The 10,700-nt window shown below is 39.6% G+C and overlaps 1 pseudogene; it reads left to right on the forward strand.

Annotated features, from left to right (window-relative positions):
* Nucleotides 1-708: 708 nt before the first annotated feature.
* LOC116268647 lies at nt 709-10,670 on the forward strand (annotated as a pseudogene).
* Nucleotides 10,671-10,700: the final 30 nt, after the last annotated feature.

Raw genomic sequence — 10,700 nt, forward strand, 5'->3', positions numbered from 1 at the left:
TTTATTCTTGCCACGCTGGCAGCTATTTAGATGGTGTCCACCCAGATTGAGGGTGGGTCTGCCTCTCCCAGTCCACTGTCTCAAATGTTAATCTGCTTTGGCAACATTCTCACAGACACACCCGGGAAAAATCCTTTGCATCCTTCAGTCCATTTAAGTTGACACTGAATATTAACCATCACATATGTCTTCTTTTGAAAAGTGTCTGTTCATGTCCTTTGCTTACTTTTGGATGGGAATTTTTTTTTCTTGTAAATTTGTGTACATTCCTTATAGATGCTAGATATTAGACCTTTGTTGGATGGATGGTTTGCAAAAATTTTCTCCTGTTCTGTTGTTGTCTGTTTATTCTGTTGATAGTTTCTTTCACTGTGCAGACATTCTTAGTTTAATTAGATCTCATTTGTCAATTTTTGCTTTTGTAGTAATTTCTTTTGGTGTCTTTGTCATAAAATCTTGGCTCGTTCCTACATCCAGAGTGGTATTGCCTAGGTTGTCTCTCCAGGGTTTTTGTTTTTTTTTTTCTAGACAGAGTTTTTGTTCTGTCACTCCAGGCTGGAGAGGCAGTGGCGCCACCTAGCTCACTGCAACCTCTGCCTCCTGGGTTCAAGTGATTCTCCTGCCCCAGAGGATCGAGAGCGATGACGAGGAGGATCGGATCCGATCTGATCTGACTTTGAGCCTCGATCGAGCGATGATTTGTCCGTGATGATTCCGAGCGATGGTCGGATCCGCCGCCCGCCGCGCCTGCCGCCGCCTGCCTGCGGCAAGTGCGCAAGCAAGTGCGCAAGCAGCGCAAGGCAAGTGGCGATATTCACTTTATTCGGTTAATCCGTTTCACTGCCACCTTCACCTCGGTTCAACCCTGCCCCTGGCACCTGCACCACTATGTCGGAAGACTTTATTTTATGAGACTGTTTTCTCCGAGCAGCCCGGTTGGTCTGAACTCCTGACTTCAGGATCTGCCTGTTTCACTTCCTGATTTCATTGCATGATTTCACCGATCAGCTGGTGCCTTACATCTGAGTTAATTTTATGGCTGGTTCATTTCAATCTCCTGGCATAGCCAGTTATCCCAGCACCATGCATTGAGGTAGAGTTCCTTTCTCCATTGCTTGTTTTTGCCAGCTTTGTCAAAAGATCAGATAGTTGTAGGCACGCAGTCTCCATTTCTGGGCTCTCTATTCTGTTCCATTGGTATCTGTTTTTGCACCATACCATACTGTTTTAGGTAATTGGAGTCCTGTAGTATAGTTCGAAGTAGGGTAGCATAATACCTCCAGCTTTGTTGTTTTTGTTTAGGATTGCCTTGTCTATTCAAGTTCTTTGTTTTCATTCCATGTGAATTTTAAGATAATTTTTTTCTAGTGTTGTGAAGAATGTCATTGGTAGTTTAATAGGAATAGCATCAAAGTTATAATTATGTTGACCATTTTAACAATATTGATTCTTCCTATCCTTGAGCATAGAATTTTTTCCATTTTTTTGTGTCATCTCGAATTTTTAGAGCAGTGTTTTGTAGCTCTCATTGTAGAGATCTTTCACTTCCCTGATTAACTGTATTCCTAGGTATTATATTCTTTTGTGGCAATTGAGAATGGGATTGCATTCCTGATTTGGCTCTTGGCTTCACTGATGTTGGTGTATAGGAATGTTAGTGATTTTGTACATCGATTTTGTATCCTGAGCCTGCTGAACGTATCAGCTTAAAGAGCTTTTGGGCCAAGACTATGGGGTTTTCTAGATATAGGATGATCTGCCAACAGGAATAGTTTGACTTCCTCTTGTTCTATTTTTATGTCCTTTCTTTTCTCTTGCTTGATTTCTCTGGCCAAGACTTCCAATATTTGCTGGAATAGAATTGTGAGAGAGGGCATGCTGACTGAGCCAGTTTTCAACAGGAATGCTTCCAGCTTTTGCCCATTCAGTAAGATACACTCGGGTTTGTCATACATGGCTCTATTATTTTGTGGTATAGTTCCTTCAATACCTAGTTTACTGAGAATTTTAGCATGATAATGGATGTTGATTTTTATCAAAAGCCTTTTTCTGCATGTATTTAGATAATCATGTGGTTTTTGTCTTTAGTTCTTTTATGTGACAAATCACATTTATTTACTTGTGTATGTTGAACTAACATTGCATCCCAGGGATAAAGCCTACTTAACTGTGATGGATAAGCTTTTTGATGTGCTGCTGGATTCAGTTTGCTGAATTTTGTTGAGAATTTTTGCATCGCTGTTCACCAAGGATATTTGTCTGAAGTTTCCTTTTTTTTTGGTTGTGTCTCTGCCAGGTTTTGGTATCGAATGATGCTGGCCTCACAGAGTGAGTTATGAAGGAGAAGGAGTCCCTCCTCCTCAACTCTTTGGAACAGTTTCAGCAGGAATGGTACTAGCTCTTCTTTGTACTTCTGGTAGAATTCAGCTGCGAATCTGTCTGGACTTGGGCTTTTTTTGGTAGCCTATTTGTTACTGATTAAATTTCAGAGCTCATTCATTATTGGTCTGTTCAGGGATTACAGTTTTTGCTGGCTTGGTCTTGGGAGGGTGTATGTGTCCAGGAATTTATACATTTCTTCTAGATTTTCTTGTGTGTGCATAGAGGTATTCAAAACATTCTCTGATGGGTTATTTGTATTTCTTTTGGATTCAGTGGTCATATCTCCTCCATTGTTTCTGATTGTGTTTTACATGGATTTTCTCTCTCTGTTAGTCTAGCTAGCAGTCTATTTTATAAAAACAGGATGGAATTTATTTTATTTTACCAGTTTTTGCCTATAAAAATGAACTTCGGGTACACTCCTGTAAACGTATATGGTGTTTTACTGGATGCAATTAAAAAATGAAAATTAAGAGTTGATGGTTAGAGTTTTTTCAGAGTCTTTTTAAAGTAGAATTTTCATCTTTTCACTTATAGGTAAAAAGCGCAGACTCACCATTATTGAATGTGGGTGTGATATTAACATGATGATTGATCTGGCTAAAGCAGCAGATCTGGTAAGTCAGCAGGGGCAACCTGGGGTGCTGATGGAGACTTACAGCGTTGTGATAGGTTATTTACCCTGTGATAAAGGGAAGAGAGTTTATGATTATTAAAGGAAACATGGTCATCATCAGGGATACAGTAAATGTAACTGAATTGATGATGACAATAATAATAGTGATAAATGTTGTTATATTAATAATACAAATGGAATGTGCACAATGAAATGTATTCCAAAATCTAAAAGCAAATGACAGGATGGAAAAAACCTTTAATGAACACAGCTAATAAGAACTCATTAACATGCATACATATATACGTACAAATATATCATAGTAAGTACCGTTTCTTCTTGGACCTTTCCTGGCACTGTGCTAACTGCTTTCTACAAATTTAGCTTACGTAAACCCTTGATACACCCTTGAGGCGAGTAGGTATTATCTGTAGTTTACATAAGATGAAATAGAGCCTCCCAGCAGTTAAGTAACTTGTGTGAAGATGGGACCCTTGTTCCTGATGGTTCTAGAACCTTCATCCTTAATGATATTGCTAAAGTAAGTACATGAATTGCCTGAAGAAGAGGTCAGAGTTTATCAATAGAAAATTTAGATAGTACTCAATGTGTGGAAAATGTACAGGCTCTTGCATTTATGGAAATGATAATGTTCACTATTTCTGATATTCTATTAACTATCTTTTAAATTAGCAAAAATAAAATACAAATTAGCAAAAAAAAAAAAAAAAAAAAAAAAAAAGGCCAGACGCAGTGGCTCACGCCTATAATCCCAGCACTTTAGGAGGCTGAAGTGGGCAGGTAACCTGAGGTCGGGAGTTCAAGACCAGCCTGACCAACATGCAGAAACCCCGTCTCTACTAAAAATACAAAATTAGCTGGGTGAGGTGGCGCATGTCTGTAATCCCAGTTACTTAGGAGGCTGAGGCAGGAGAATCACTTCAACCCGGGAGGTGGAGGTTGTGGTGAGCCGAGATCACGCCATTGCACTCCCGCCTGGGCAGCAAGAGTGAAATTCTGTCTCAAAAAAAAAAAAAAAAAAGTAGCAAAAAAATAAGCCATATTGATTAGGAAGTGCAGGGTGACAGATACCTTGTTTTTTTCATTTTTATTTAGTTTTTTCTAGAGCTACAGATTTTATACTTTGGCCCAGGAAGACTCCTAAAATATAAAGGAAAAAGTAATACAGATTTTAAACTTGTGCCGTTGTAATGTCAGAAACATTCAAATTTTGAACATGTAATGCTACTATTAGTAAAAATAAGTGTAATTAATGTAAACTTGTATAAAGATTACTAAATCTTTTATACTTGAAAAGATTGAAATAGTTCATAGAAGTCATTTGTTTCTCTTTTATTTAAAATGTAGCAAGTTTCTAATTTTAAAGACGTACGTATTAAGAGATGCCTTTACTTTTTTTATTTTTAGTTATTATGGATGCATAATAGTTACACATATTTATGGGATACGTGTAGTATTTTGATAGAAGCATACAATGTGTGATGATCAAATCAGGGTAGTACAGGTATCTGTCACTTCAAACATTTATCATTTCTTTGTGTTAGGAACATTTTAATTTCATTCTTTTAGTTATTCTGAATTATATAATAAATTATAGTCACCCTATTGTGCTGTTGGACACGAGAATGTATTCTAACTGTATTTTTGTACCTGTTAACCTTTCCCTCTTTGTCCCTCCCTCCCTGCTCCCCTTCCCAGCCTCTTAACCATCACTGAGAGAGATGCCTATGTAAATCTTTTTCAGATTTTCAAAAGGAGCACACACATTTGGTAAAGCACTCTAACTAATGCAGGGTATACACAATGCGCGTTTTCTCTTTCCTTGCTGTAACCACTGTGTCTCAGGTCCCTGCAGAGCGGTATCCTTCTAGATGCATATAAACACACATGCCACCCTTTAAAAACACAAATGGTAGCTTATTTTACACACTCTTCTATGCTTTGATTTTTTTCGTGTAATATATCTTGGAGGTATATAATCAGTAAGTACTGTAGCTCTGCCTCCTCCTTTTTAATATAATATTCCATTCTATGGATGCACCATAATTTATTTAGCCTAGGTTATGTTGATTGCTCTGCTCTGGGTTGTCAAAGCCTCCTGACTACGGCAAAGGCACACACAATACGTGGATTTGGGTGTGTACGTGCGTGTGTGGATTAGGGGAGTAACACTGGCTTAGATGACAAAGATTGGCGGCTGAGGGACTGTTTGGTCCCTGTTCTTCCTGACCCTACAACCAGCCTCTTACCCCTTGGCACTCTGGCATCAGATGTGGTGTGAGGATTTTCCACCTGTTCTTCGAGCTGGTCCAGTGTTGCTGGAGAGCTCTGCTTGCTGCCTTGGTCTGCAGTGGCAGTTGTGCTTTCCTGGAAGCCCAACTTCATATATTCTGTGATTTTGGGTTTTGAATGTTTCCTAGTTTAATCAAAGGTGGGCATTTCTGTTTTCCATTTTGTGTTATTTTCAGTTATCCATGGAAAGATAAGAACAGAACTGTCTTTAATATTAAAACTAGAAGTTTCCAGGAATCAATTCTGAAATTATTTTGCATCTTTGAAGGTCTTAAATTTTAAAAATTGATCTTATCTGCTTATATTTTCTTATATACTACCATTCATCGTAATCTTACTGTTTTTTGACTTAATTCTAAACTGGTAGCTATTTAAAAAATTTTCTGAGCTATTGAGTTATACAAATTAACATACAAGATAGAGGTGTACACTGCATACTTCCCAGCAAAAAACAGATTTTATGTGTGTGTGTGTGTGTGTGTGTGAGATTGAAAGAAGAGGTTGGTTTTCTGTACCTATTTAATATATTTCATTGACTATCACTTTCTTCCCATTCTTTGGATGTCAGAGACCTGTTATTTGGCTTAAAAGTACATTACAGAAAACTTCATTTCTTTAAATTAGGATTTCATAGGTAAGGACCAGGTTAGACCCAGCCTTTTCTGCATTACTTCTCATGCATTAGAATTCTTAAAATGAAAGTTTATATCCTAGTGGACATTGTCTTACGGTTGCCTTTTAGAGCAAGTCAGAGGGTGGTGGTTTCTCTGGGTGATGTCTGTGTAGTCATTTGATTTAGTCTGCAGTGGGACTTTTCTGTCGAGGGCCAGATAGTAAATATTTTCGGCTTTGTGGATCATATCTTTTACAGCTACTTAGCTCTGCAGTTATAGTGCACAGGCAGCCATAGACAATATGTAAATGAATTAATGTGGCTGTGTTCCAATAAAACTTTAGTTACAAACACAGGTGATGGGTGGATTTGGCATGTGGGCCAGTTGCCAACCCCTAGTGTAAGTGGTCTGTTTTGGTCGTTTCTTTGAGAAATGATGTGTTCTGTTTGTAGGTACTGATGCTTATAGATGCCAGCTTTGGGTTTGAAATGGAAACCTTTGAGTTTCTGAACATCTGTCAAGTACATGGCTTTCCTAAAATTATGGGAGTTCTCACCCACCTCAACTCCTTCAAGCATAATAAGAAACTGAAGAAGCCAAAGAAGCGATTAAAACACAGGTTCTGGACAGAAGTTTACCCAGTAGGAAGAGAAATAATTTTTAGATGCTAATGTTATAATCCATTTAAAATAGACTGAAGAGGCTGGGCACAGTGGCTCATGCCTGTAATCCCAGCACTTGGGGAGGCAGACTCGGGCGGATCACTTGAGGCCAGGCATTTCAAGCTCAGGGCAGTATGACCAAACCCCATGTCTACTAAAAATGCAAAAATTAGTCAGGTGTGATGATGCACGCCTGTAATTCCAGCTACTTGGGAGGTTGAGATGTGAGAATTGCTTGAAGCTGGAAGGCAGAGGGTGCAGTGAGCTGAGATTGTGCCACTGCACTCCAGCCTGGGTGACAGAGTGAGACTCCGTCTCAAACAAACAAACAGAAAGACTGAAGAGACGTTACTAAACGTCTCTAGGATTTGCCTCCTGAATTCCCTTTGTGTTTGTGTTCCCAGTCTCTGGAAGGTTTCCCTCAAGAGAGTGCTTATTCTGGGCCTCTTGGTGTATCTCATTTGTCTCTGTACCTGCTGCACCAGGCAGTGTCTGGGTGTTTGGGGGTGGCAACTTAATAGAGTACATCAGAAGTTTCTCCCAGTTACAGGACCAGGCACTGCCCCTTCCTTTCCATACTGCTCTGGTCCATCGGCCATAGAACAGTTTCTGTGCTCAGAGGCCTCACCTCCCTCTCCTCACCATACTTAGATGGATGCCCCTGCTCGGCTGCAGAGCAGTCTGCCTCTGTGGGGTTCTAATAAGTCCTGAAAGAAGCCAGCAAGGCTCTGGAAGCCTCAGGACAGTGGATTTGCTGGAAGTCTCCCTTCTCAGGATTGCTTCTTGTTAGAGCTTTTATTTTGTTGCAGTATTGACGAGAATTTAATTGAAATGAATTTTTAATTTTCCTTTAATGTTTAGGGTGCCAACTGTTCTCCCTTTCTGGAATGGTGCATGGAGAATATCAAAACCAAGAAATCCACAATCTGGGCCGTTTTATTACAGTTATGAAGTTTAGGCCTCTCACATGGCAAACTTCTCACCCTTATATCCTGGCAGACAGGTAAAAAGTGATTGTAAATTTCTTCTTCCTGGGCCATATATTTCAAAGCTAAAAAGGCTAGAAAAAGAATAGTGATAGGATTTATTTTGTGCCTGTTTGAATAGTGGGGGTAGAAGTGTAGTTGATGGGAAATGTCTACTTATATCATTGCTCAAAGATGCTGTGCCTTTGGGAGTAAATTAGCTATGAGATGTTTAGGACAATGGGAGGACTTGGAAGCATTTAAGGCTACAGGATGTGGCCCCATCCTACGTTCATCCTCAGTTTTCAGTGATGCTGCCTTCATGCCTGGGTGCTTGAGTCCTCGTGTGTGCCTTCAGTTTCCTTCCTTTGTGCTCTTCTTTGTGCTGTGATTTTTCTCAGCCTGGGATATCCTTTCTCCACCTGCCAGAATCCAAGCCACAGCAAAAATCCCAGAGCACAGGCTCACCCTCTTCCAGAAAGGGATTTTCTGAATATGTTCTTCACTCTTCCCTGACCCCAGGTGGACGTCATCTCCCTGTCTGGTGTCTTATGCAATGAATGTCACTTTCATCCTAGAGACAGTTGTGTGCCTGCCCCTTGTCCTCTGCTGGATGGTGAATGGTGCTTCCTTGTTTCTGCATTTTCTAGTTTTCTGAATGACATGCTTAGTGGACAAGAGTGTGATGAGTCATTGACACATGAAAGGAGGTATAGGAACTTTTGGCATTCATTTCTGCTGTATGATTGAGTTTATTTTTCTAGGATGGAAGATTTGACAAACCCAGAGGATATCCGACAAACATCAAATGTGACCGGCAGGTGTCACTTTATGGTTATGTAAGAGGAGCACACTTGAAAAATAAAAGCCAAATTCACATGGCAGGTGTTCTCTTTTGTAGAACATACTAGAATTACATATAGGATTCTTGGGATGGCTTCATTTCTCAGAAAAACTGGAAAATGACCAAACAAGGGAAGATGGCCTTGCTGGAGGTTTTAAAAGTAAGCCAGCTGTGTGTAGGCCTGCAAAGGTGTTACCGAATCCCCTCTTCTCTGACCTCTTGTCTTGTAGCTAGAGGGCCACTGTTCCAGTGTGGCACAATGCCCTTCTTTAGGGTCATGGGTTCAGCCCTTGGACTGTGGATCGTTGTTAAACCCCAAGTCAACAGTAGATACTTACTGACTTCCTGTCAGCTGAAGCTGGCTTTTTGGGTCCTGTCTTCCAGGGGTAGAAGATTTTGCCATGAGTGATGTCAGTTTCCTCCCAGACCCTTGTGCTCTTCCTGAACAACGAAAGAAGCGCTGTTTAAATAAGGAGCAGCTGGTTTATGCGCCTCTTTCTGGAGTTGGGCGTGTGCTGTATGACAAAGACACTATCTATGTTGACCTTGGTGGCAGCCACAGTTTTCAGGCATCGGTGAGATGGGGGTCATTGCTCTGAACTCTCATTATTCTTTCCGAGTCTATTTTTTTATCAAAAAAAGTAATGTAGTCAGCTTTTATCTATTGAAGATTTTTCTCTTGTACTTATAATAAAGGCCCAAATGCATATTGTAAATATGTAGAATAAAAAGAATACCTTTTTTTTCATTGTACCAAGCAGAAGCATCCTGTCCTCCATGCCTCCTTGATCCGTGGCCCCGGCGCGGGCCCTGCTGCCTGTGTGGCACCTGCACGGCTTATCTCCATTTCTACAAAACCAGTGTGCTCGCCAGCTCTCATTGGTCTTTTTCTTTTTCTCATTCACAATGGTCTCCTCATTCTTTATTTTAAAGCAGATTTCCAATGTTTACGTCTTAGTTCTCAAGTAGAATTTTATTGGGTTAAAATCAGGGCTATTTGAAAATTTAGAAAAGCTAGCATTGTTGTAGCACTGGAACTGAGATTTTTCTAGCTAGGTGTTTAGGTTATCAGGTTATATACTCACTGAGCTTCGGAAAAGTTTAATGGATATGGAGATCCATTTAAAGCTTTGTTGTAAGGATTTTCTTCTCTGGTTTTTGAGGCATTAAGAAAGGTTCTCAGGAAATATGTCTAAGATAATTTTGAAAGCTGAGTGAAACCAGTGTCTCCCCAGGATCTTTGTGCTTTCCTCACGTGCCCTTTCTTGGTGGTGTTGACGAGGTGGGGCCCACCCATGAGCTGGTCCAGAGTCTCATCTCTACCCACTCCACCATTGATGCCAAGATGGCTTCAAGTCAGGTGACGCTGTTTTCTGATTCCAAGCCACTTGGGTCGGAGGTTATACATAATCAAGGGGAAGTCTGCTTTTTTTCTATTTTTAATAAAAAGATATGTTACAGAAGATCATATCACCTGTAATTCTGCCATCGTAACACATTTTGGTGGGATTCATTCTATGTTGCTTTGTTTTTCTTTGTGTGTGCATATGTCTCTGTCGGCTCTTCACTTAGCTGACATTATGAGAGAGTCTTTTCTAGAAATAAAATACAGGATACATTTTTCAACAGACCCAAATATTCCTCAAATACCACGCCATCTTCCGTAGGTTGCTTTCTTGTTTTTTAAGAGACCTGAGGCCACTCGACTTTCTTTTGGAGGCCAAAACACTAGAGGAGAGTCAGGGAGTTTGTGGCTGTCCAGAAGCCACATGCCTTGTCTCTGAAAGTTGTATTTAGATTATGTTGTATTATCTCCCATGCATAGGTTTCCAGTGATATGTGGCTTATGTGAATTACTTTTCAGCCTGGGTTTGGAATTTATATACCTTTATACATAGTGGATGTTTGCAAAACATTGGTTTTGTTGTATTGATTTATGACTCCCAGTAAAATTTATCTGAAAATTTGAGATAATCTAGTATGTAATTTGTTACAATATGCATAAACTACCTATCACAGTGCCTGACATATGAGTGTTATGAGCTATTTTCATTTTTGCATATCCTTCTAGTTATCCTTTTTCTACAAGAATACTCTCTTCTAATACAGTTACAGGTAAAATACATAATTTTATTTCTATATTCTGAGCATTTTTTTTCTATGCAGTCTTTATGTATCGTCATCATTTTGTTGTTACTGGTGTTTTTTTGTAATTGTGGTTTTTTTGTTTTTGTTTTTGTTTTGAGATATTTTCTTTAACTTGTGAAGTAGAGCATGGCATACAATGTTATATTCTCACTATTT

Source organism: Papio anubis, chromosome 11 (assembly GCF_008728515.1).
Source record: "Papio anubis isolate 15944 chromosome 11, Panubis1.0, whole genome shotgun sequence".
Taxonomy (NCBI): Eukaryota; Metazoa; Chordata; class Mammalia; order Primates; family Cercopithecidae; genus Papio; species Papio anubis.